Below are 8,850 nucleotides of genomic sequence, written 5' to 3' on the forward strand. Positions count from 1 at the left end.
AGAAGCTGACATAACATTCACGAAACTGTGTCCTCCTTTGTGCACGTCTAAAACAACATTGTAGGGACATCGGCTGAGCGGATCTTTGCCTCTCCACCTCTTCTTTCACGTCTCATTTCTCTTCTCTCGGCGGCGACGCGGTCCTCTCTCACGTGCAGAGCACATACGAGCGTGTGCATAGGTTACCCGAGGCGGCCAGGAAGGCGACTCTAATCCCTAACACGATGGAAATTAACGACATCAACAACTTTGTGCCACCGGGCTGCTGTTTATGCGCCGCTGTGTGGCCGACGTTATTGAATTTCAAGCCGTGCGAACGAACCGGGACGGACGCAAGTTTCGAGCTGTTGTCTTTCGGTCTGCTGGGAAATTTCCACGATTCGTTTATTTTTTTCCAGCAATTAAAATTTATAAGGTTGTTATGCAAATTGTAAAATGCAGTGTCGTCACTTGTGATAAGAAATGTTAATCTGTTAATTGTGGTAGACGAATCGAATCTCAGGATCGACGATCTATTGGATCTACTAGTTTCTTCGATTCGGGATTTTCCATTTTATACAGCGATTTCTTCGTTTAAAAATCCTTTCATTGATGTACTTCTACTTCTGCTGAAAAGATAGCTTAATATTACGAATGGGTTATGGAGAAAGTATAAAGTACATGTTAGTATTTATTAGTAGACGAAAAGCATAAAAAGCATAATAGAAATTTACATGTGTAAGTATTAAAATCAACCCAACTTTCGTCAATGAAAGTTTATGACAGATGAATGACTCGGTTAAGAAGCTAAAGATACCTGCGAGGATCAAGACGATTTAATAAACGACTTTCATTTCAAAGAAATTCTGGAAAAAGATTTATACAGATTTATAAGTTTCCCTTCTGACAAGCACGAAATTCGCGGCAAAGCGCGCGTCAGCCCCTAATGAAGTCGTTCCTCGCGGTCCTGCTGTCGTGTCGAGCGCGTACACGTTGAACGAAAAGTCGCAGGCGAAACGCGTGATTAATATACACGTAAGTTTCACGGTTCATTAGGAGACGCGTGGCTCGCAACGTTGATAAACACTTACTGCTGTCGGGAATAATTTATTTAATAGCCGGCCGTACGTGAGTACGAACTTCGCGTAACAAAGTCCGTGTCTACTCGCTCGCGTGTACGCTTCATCCCTCATCCTTCTTTCTATCTTTTTTCTCATGGCGAATCAGCGGTTAGGCTGCCTTTGAATCTCAAGCAGAAAAATAACCTAACGATCGTGGGCGAAAAAGTTCGTTAATTAGTCGTGAATTCGGGGAAACGAACGATAACGAGGATGTTTTCTTACGTGGCGACCGCGAGATGCGCTGGCACTTTTATATTTTTCTGATAGGAACTTCCCTCGTGCTATCAACTTTTTTACCTTTCGCCGCTCGCCAACTCTTTCTCCGGAATATAAAGCCGGTTCTTCCTCAGTTTCGTTCGTGGCTGGAAACAAAAAGAAAAGAGGACCAGCCGCCGATACTGCCTTTAAATACAATTTTCCACGACGTGACGCCACTGGCGTCGACCGGAGGATATTGCCGATGGTGGTAGTAGCAGTGGTGCAATCAACGATAAGGTATTCGTACGTGTGCGGAATACACAACTTGTCCCAATTTCGCCGCGCCGCTCCATTTGTGGAAAAATTCGAGCGTTCAGGGACCGTCTTAATAACGACAGCCCGGATTGAAACGTTTCTCGCCGCGCCAAATCTTCTCTGGGGGATATCATCGGCCAGAAATTTATACCGCGCACGTGTGCCTCCTTTGCGTGTCCCTTTTTCTACCGTTTCTTTAAATGGACCAGCTAATTACCGTACGACCGAGCCAGCACCCGTAATATCTACCTTTCATAATTATTCAAACGACACGCTCTTTATACTTTATATGTACTTTGCTCTCTACTATAAGAACCAAGTAAATGCTCCCGACTATTATTTACATAGAAATCCTTCTTATCTGAAACTTAACTCTTGTACGATACTTGAATCTTTATATTTCAACTTTATTCTCATTGCAGGTAAGCAACGAAGGATCTTGATATTCTAAGTTGGCACAGATTTGAAACGAGAAGTCGTACCAATTACTTCGTATTTTAAACAAACTCGGGTTTTTCTTTAAATTATATTTTATGAAAGTACCATTGGCTCGAAAATGATAGAAACTATGCGAAATTATCCAGGCAATGCCTATCGACTTTTAAAGTTGGTCAAATAATTATAAACCATAGCTGAATAAGCTAGAAAATGAAATGTATTATCTAGAGCATACACATAGCGACATTCATTAATTAATGCAATAAAAATTTTATACCGAGGAGAGCGGCAGAAGGATCGGATCGACCAGGACTACCATAAAGTTGATTAACGAAAGCGACTCTTCTAGTTCCGATAATTATTCAGTCTCGCGTTTTGATAATGATCTCTCCAAGGACAGGGCCGGTAGTCATTAGCCGCGTAACGCCTGCCGTGCAGGTATTATCGTTTCAATGAACAGTAGAATGCACGGGTTATTAACTCGCGTACGTAAGAGCTCGCGAATTAACAAGGTAATTTGATCACCATTACAGCAGCCTAATTACAGCCATTCTCTTCTCTTTCGTTTCTCTCCCTTTCCATCTTCTGTTGCAAAGTATTCCGTGATGAGAATCTCCTTTCTCGGTGGATGTTCGTTTCATCCTTCGAAAGTACACTGAAGACGTCTTCTTCGCTCTTCTCTTCGACGTAGCTACATTGGAAGTTTCGGTTGTAGCGAATTTACGATTGGCTGCTTGCGAATCGAATTTGAAAAATATTTTAACGAAAGAGGGCTTATGGCTAAAATTTGTAACAGCACCGTTATAAATGTTAGTTTCTCTCGAAAGAAAAGAAACACTGATATTTCTACAAGAAGACGTATCATTCGTTGGATTATAATAGGTTCTTCGCGGCACACAATTAGTTGTATATCATAGATCGACTTTTATAATTCTCCAAGAGGTTGATTTATTTGAAAAACTTGAGCAATTGTAACGATTCATTAAAATTCCGCGTGTTATCTTTTATAGAAAATTTATGGAGCAGGAACTGATATTAAACTGTGAATTTATTTATATTGCGTTTTGTAATTTTACACGGCTATTACCGCTTGATACAAAATTGCACGACGGAGCATCAGCTCGCCATTGTAGCTGTTTCTGTTCTAAAGCGATTGAATGGTGAATTTTAATTCATGCAATTCGTAGGTTGGCTGCAGGCTTTGTTGGCAAAATAGCCACGGCCAGACGATGAATTTTTTCGCGAAGGGCCGTCGCACGTTTCGCGGCAGACAGTAAAATTGCGGTCGGGGCGGAACGTTGACGTGTGCAGACCGCAGTTTCTAACCGAGCGGAACGAAAATATCGGCGCGCCGTCGAAGTGCACGGCCAATTAAATATGGTGGACACGCGGCGTTCTGCTCCGTGTTTTGCGTTTTCGTTTCTGCTAACGGGAGGAAAAAAAATATTTTAATAAGTGCGACATAGCGCGAAACCCAACCCACCCTCGCCGCCATTTCCTCCCTTCAAAGCACCGAGTTGTAAATGTCCTTCACTCTTTTAGTTCAATATACCCTTTCCCTTCCGAGTAATTATTATCGATTCGTATATTGTTTTTACAACGTTGTTTCTTGTTTGTGCGCCCTGTTTTCTGGTATCTTTCTGCTTTGTTTTTTTATTACCAAAAAATAATCCTCGTTTCCGCTTTTCTATTTGCTTGCATTATTTCTTTTTTTTTTTTTTGTGTCGGTATACAATTTTTTTTCTTGAAGTGGTAGAGTTGGTTTTTTGCAATTGTGAGGATATTCTTTTTTTTATTGCTTTTAGGCAAAATTTTTATTGCCAGAATTGTTGCTTCCGTTATTAGTATCTTTCGTATTGTGTTCTTTATCGCTGGAGCTTCGCTGTCTGGTTTTCGTTGCTGCAATCCTCTTTTGTGAACTTGCTTTGTTCTCTTTCATATCGATATCCTTATCGTTCTATTCTTTTTATCATCTGCTACTGTTTTCCAATGATATCTTTCTGTAGTTGCAGCTTCCTATTTAGTCTCCTCCTTATAAATATTCTTTTAATGCTAGTAACTCTCTCTTGACTTCCCTGTCTCTTCTTCTATTGCTGGTATTTTTTCTATCTTAAGGAAGCTAGTAGCTGTACTCCCACTGGAAATATCCTCTCCGAATGTGGAAATTTTTCAAAGCCCCAAAACTTCATCGCGTTGGAGTTGTATCCTAAGAACATATTGCCGACGAAAAGAAACCCGTGGGTGTACTAGATTATTTCCCGCCAACTGATCCAAGCTGTACCTTATTCACGGAAATAATGGTCGAAACTGGAAATGATAGACTTTCGAAAACGTCAAGGTATAATTTTAAAAAAATGTTTACCATTGGTGAAAAACGTTTGCCAACTACAATAGGTATCAGTGTCACGGAGGCAGCTATGAATTCACGAAAGGCAGTCAACTGTTCGTGAAACGAAAATGTGGCCAGTCGACGGGCGTATAATTAGCGGCGTGGAAAGAAGATTTCTGCGATTCCGTAGTTGTAATTGTTTGCAGCACGCGAGGTCGTCGTGACATCGACTATAATTCATTTTATTCGAGCCACGCTAAGCCCCGTGTATCGAGCAATCGTGTTTGTAGCAATGTAGAAATTGTTCAACTGCTGGAATCTTAGCGGAAGAATTATACCTCTGGAGGAGGCCGCGTGTAATCGCGAATCGTTGGCAAATGATTAATATTTTCTTGGAACACATCGTTCCTGAATCTCTCGAGTCAGAGGTTGGTCGAAAAATATTGCCTTGTATCGTCTATAATTAAAATAAATAGATTCTACGTCTATATCTATTCCATGAGTTTACTTAGTAACTTCGAATGATGTTATTATTTACTTTAAGTTCTCTTCTTCGTGGCGATATAGCACGCGCGAAACCACTACCAATGGAATGATTTTAACCCAGATATGTAACACGGGTACTCTAATTTGGAGAACAACTGCGCACTCAAACGGTACTTAACCATATCGGAACGTCACGATTTTCAAAGTAAGCACGCTCGAAATCAATTGCATGTTACACACAACCGGTTATCATTTTCATTCAGAGGGGAAATCGGTGCAATGGAAAGTCAAGCGCCTGTTTGATCTGTAAATGCAACAAAATTTACAATCGATCGCTCCTCTCCCTTTCCTACTGGTCGAGAATTCTCTTAATTCGTTCGTTCTAATAATAGCGACGCGTGTTACGCGTCCTGGCCCACTCCAATAATATGCCGTAGAAATTCAATTAAACTTCGCCAACTTCATAATTGCGTCGCGTTTTCTTCGTCTCCCTTTTATCATTGTTTCAGCCGCGGAACTTTTCGGCGACAGCTACCGAATTGAAACAGTTTCCACCGCTGTGACTATATCGACATCGCAGTTATTTTTCTTTATGTCGCGTCTCTTTCACTCGTTCGTTTCATCACACTATATCTTCATTTTTAATTGTGTCATATGAAAATTCTTCTGTTTAATCAGAGAGTATCTTTAAAATCAGTAAATCAGCAAGAATATATTTTCGAAGGTAGATCGTTTATTCAAATTTGCCTTGTCAGTGGCGTATCAAAGCTAAACATACGATTCGCCAATGTTAATTGGTTTTAAATACTAGACTTAATACTAATTGCTAGAATCAATTAATCAGGATAATTACTCTATAAATCTGGAAGAACCTGCAGTAAACATATTAAGACCAAAAAAGTTACAAATTTGCTTTTTTAAATAAAAAAGATAATTCATATTTTCTGAAATTTTCGAATTCTGGCTTCGTTGTTTGAAGAGGACAAGTCACACAGGGAAACTCGAAGGTACATCGAAGGAGCTGCCGATAAAACGCGCCGCCGGCGATATCCCAGGAAGCCGAGCGAAAGGGGTTGTGAAACGAGGCGGATAAAAACGACGATAAGTACTTTGGATAAGGTACACGGCGCGCTCGTTACCTCGTAATTGAACATTATGTCTAAAATATTCCAACACAAATTATATTGAATGGTTCCTTTTCAAACCTAACCGTACAACAAGGAACCAAGGACCTACTATACAACCCTATACAATAGAAGATACACCGACTATTTCAACGCAGTCTACGTAAACCAAAATCAGCACAGTCTAGGAATTCCAAATGCAGGGAATTTTTTACGAAACTTTGTTCCATTCTCGGGGAAACCAACCCCCGTGGTTCTCAATGAAACAAAGATCGCAAACTGTCGATGAATAATTACGGTCGACGAATTCCAGGGATTGCTCGCGGATGCACGTGGGACATGTCAAAGGAAACCGTGGCCAAGATCGTTTTCCGCTGCGTGTAGAGGCCAACGAACCGGCGGTTGCGTCGCAAGGTGTACAAAACACGCGGCGCGCATGGCTGGCTGAATCTGGATAAAGATTTCCCTTTTCACCCTCGTCACGGTGAACGCGACCACGTATACGGACACGGAATACTCGTACACGGATAGGAAACGCGAACACGGAAACGGGGTGAAAAGAAAGAAACCAGGAAAAAGGGAGTGAAACGAAACGTTTTAACGTCCGTTCAAGCGGACTCCGTTTCACGATGCAACGCCGCTTCGTGGGAATCAGAGAGATGGAAGAAAAAGAGAGAGAGAGAGAGAGAGAGAGAGAGATGCATTCCCCTCGAATGCAAATATCCTGGGGTCTCGAGGGGATTGTTTTTAATTATTGTTTATTATCGAGACGATGTTACAGGGCGGCCGTGCTTTGCCCCGTATTGTTCCCCCGAGGGAGAACCAGGCAAAGGGTTAATACACCGAGTGCGTGCCTCGACACGACGAAAAACCCAAAGATAACCGTCTGCTTCCCGTTAAGCTATTGTTTTTTAAGAGGGTCGCAGAGCGCGATTCTTTTCGCCTGTAGACTTTATACGTTGTTTCGACCGCTAAGCCAGCGACTTTGATATTAAACGAAGGAATTTAGTGGTCTAATCTCGGTTTGGATCGTGGTCACCCCTGCCCCCTTTACTTTCGCGAAAATGAGGGTGTAGATGAGAAGATACAGCGCAAGCATGAAATTAACAAATGGGGAAAATATCGTTGGAAGGTTTCGGATGCTTTGGCAACGTTTGTGTTTGGAATTGTTAGGAAGCTTTGAGTTTGGAAGTTTTACCTTGCTGTAAGTGTTGGCTTAAGAATTTTTCTATCCAGAAGATTTTGATTTGGAAATGTTGCTACGCGAAAAGATTGCTACGAAAATATCGTTGTCCGAAAAGTTTGAATTTGGAAATTTTTCTCGTCGAAAACTCTTCATCCGAATATTTTAGTTCTTGAAGAATTTAAGTGTGAGAATTTTGCTATTTGAAATATTTAGTTTCGGGAATTTTCCTCTTAGACAGGATTTCGTTGCATGTGTGTGAATTCTTCTATTAGATAGATTTTATTATTTTCATTGAAATACGATTTAAATGCTGCAAGCCATTTTTATTCCAAACTCTTTAATTTTGTTGCTAGAAATAGGCTAAGAAGAGTGTTAAAAATTACAAGATTACCGTCTTATCTGCGCAAGTTTTTGATCCTTTATGCAAGTGAGAGTAAGATAAAGTAATCTTATCGAAAACTCGATAAAATCGGTTTCTGATCACTCACTTACCACCCTCTATTCCCTTCTCGTTGTATAACCGTACCGTAAAAGCGAAATGCCTCGCGTTAAATCTTTATTATTGCTCGAAAGTGTTATTACCGTTAGTGAGCGCGATGTGTGGGGTCGTATGCGTGGCCCTGACACGTGCACACCCGCCTAGCCGTACATTACCTATACGAATATTACGCTTTTTACGAGAACTTCAATTTCCCACGGAATTAACGCGTATTTTCGAAACGCCCACGATACGTGCACGGGCAACTATGAAGAATATTAGAGGGCGCGAGGATGAAAATAAAACCGGTGAAAAAATTACCCAAGAAGATCAACAATATTGTATCTTTAACAATTAATCTCTATTAGACTTCCCTGTGAAACATTTTTCAATTTAAAATAAAAAACGAGAGGTAGAGATAAAAATAGGTAAAAAAAAACTATCGAGGATCAGAGATGGACTTTTAAAAAAAATTAGGCTATATTAAACTTCCTCGTGGGAGGTTTTTAACTTAATGTTCTGATGGGACACCAGGGTAAAAATAAAAATAACGGGGAAATTATTTAAAATGGAACAGAATGGGTGTGTTTCTCTGGAAATTAGACTACGTTAAGGTTCCCTATGGGACGTGTTCCACTGAAAATAAACCGAAGTGGATCCGATACTTGGCCCCGATTTAATGCCTCTCGAGTCTACTTCACTTTGAGTCTACTTTCGTATTTATTTTCAATTCAAAGCACGATAGAGTCTGTCAATAAAGAAAAAAAATAGAGGGATGTAGATACGGAGGTACGCTGGAACGTTCAAGGACGCTCGATACTACGTCATTCATCGGCGACCTAGACCGCTTTTAGCAAATTTTTTCACCCCTTTGAGAACGTTCATTCACTTTGTCCCAAACACCCCTTTCCAAGTTAATCGCTTTAAAAAAAAACACACTTTTTACAGGATGTATGATCCTTTGGTAAAAAAACTGATGGTTCAACGATGCTTCGAATAAATTTCTAAAATTTCCAAACACCTTGCAAAGGTGCACATAATAAATATAATAACCGGCATCCCTTTTGAAGACGACGTTCGATAGCGAGAAGCAAGAAAATCGTTTCGCGTTTATAGGAAACTGCAGTGTGGTGGAGGGCTCGAGCCTTTGGATTGTTTTGACGGTGAATCAAAGAGGGTTTTTCCTGCTGCGGAGA

Source organism: Bombus impatiens, unplaced genomic scaffold (assembly GCF_000188095.3).
Source record: "Bombus impatiens unplaced genomic scaffold, BIMP_2.2 scf_0317, whole genome shotgun sequence".
In the NCBI taxonomy this organism is placed as follows: domain Eukaryota; kingdom Metazoa; phylum Arthropoda; class Insecta; order Hymenoptera; family Apidae; genus Bombus; species Bombus impatiens.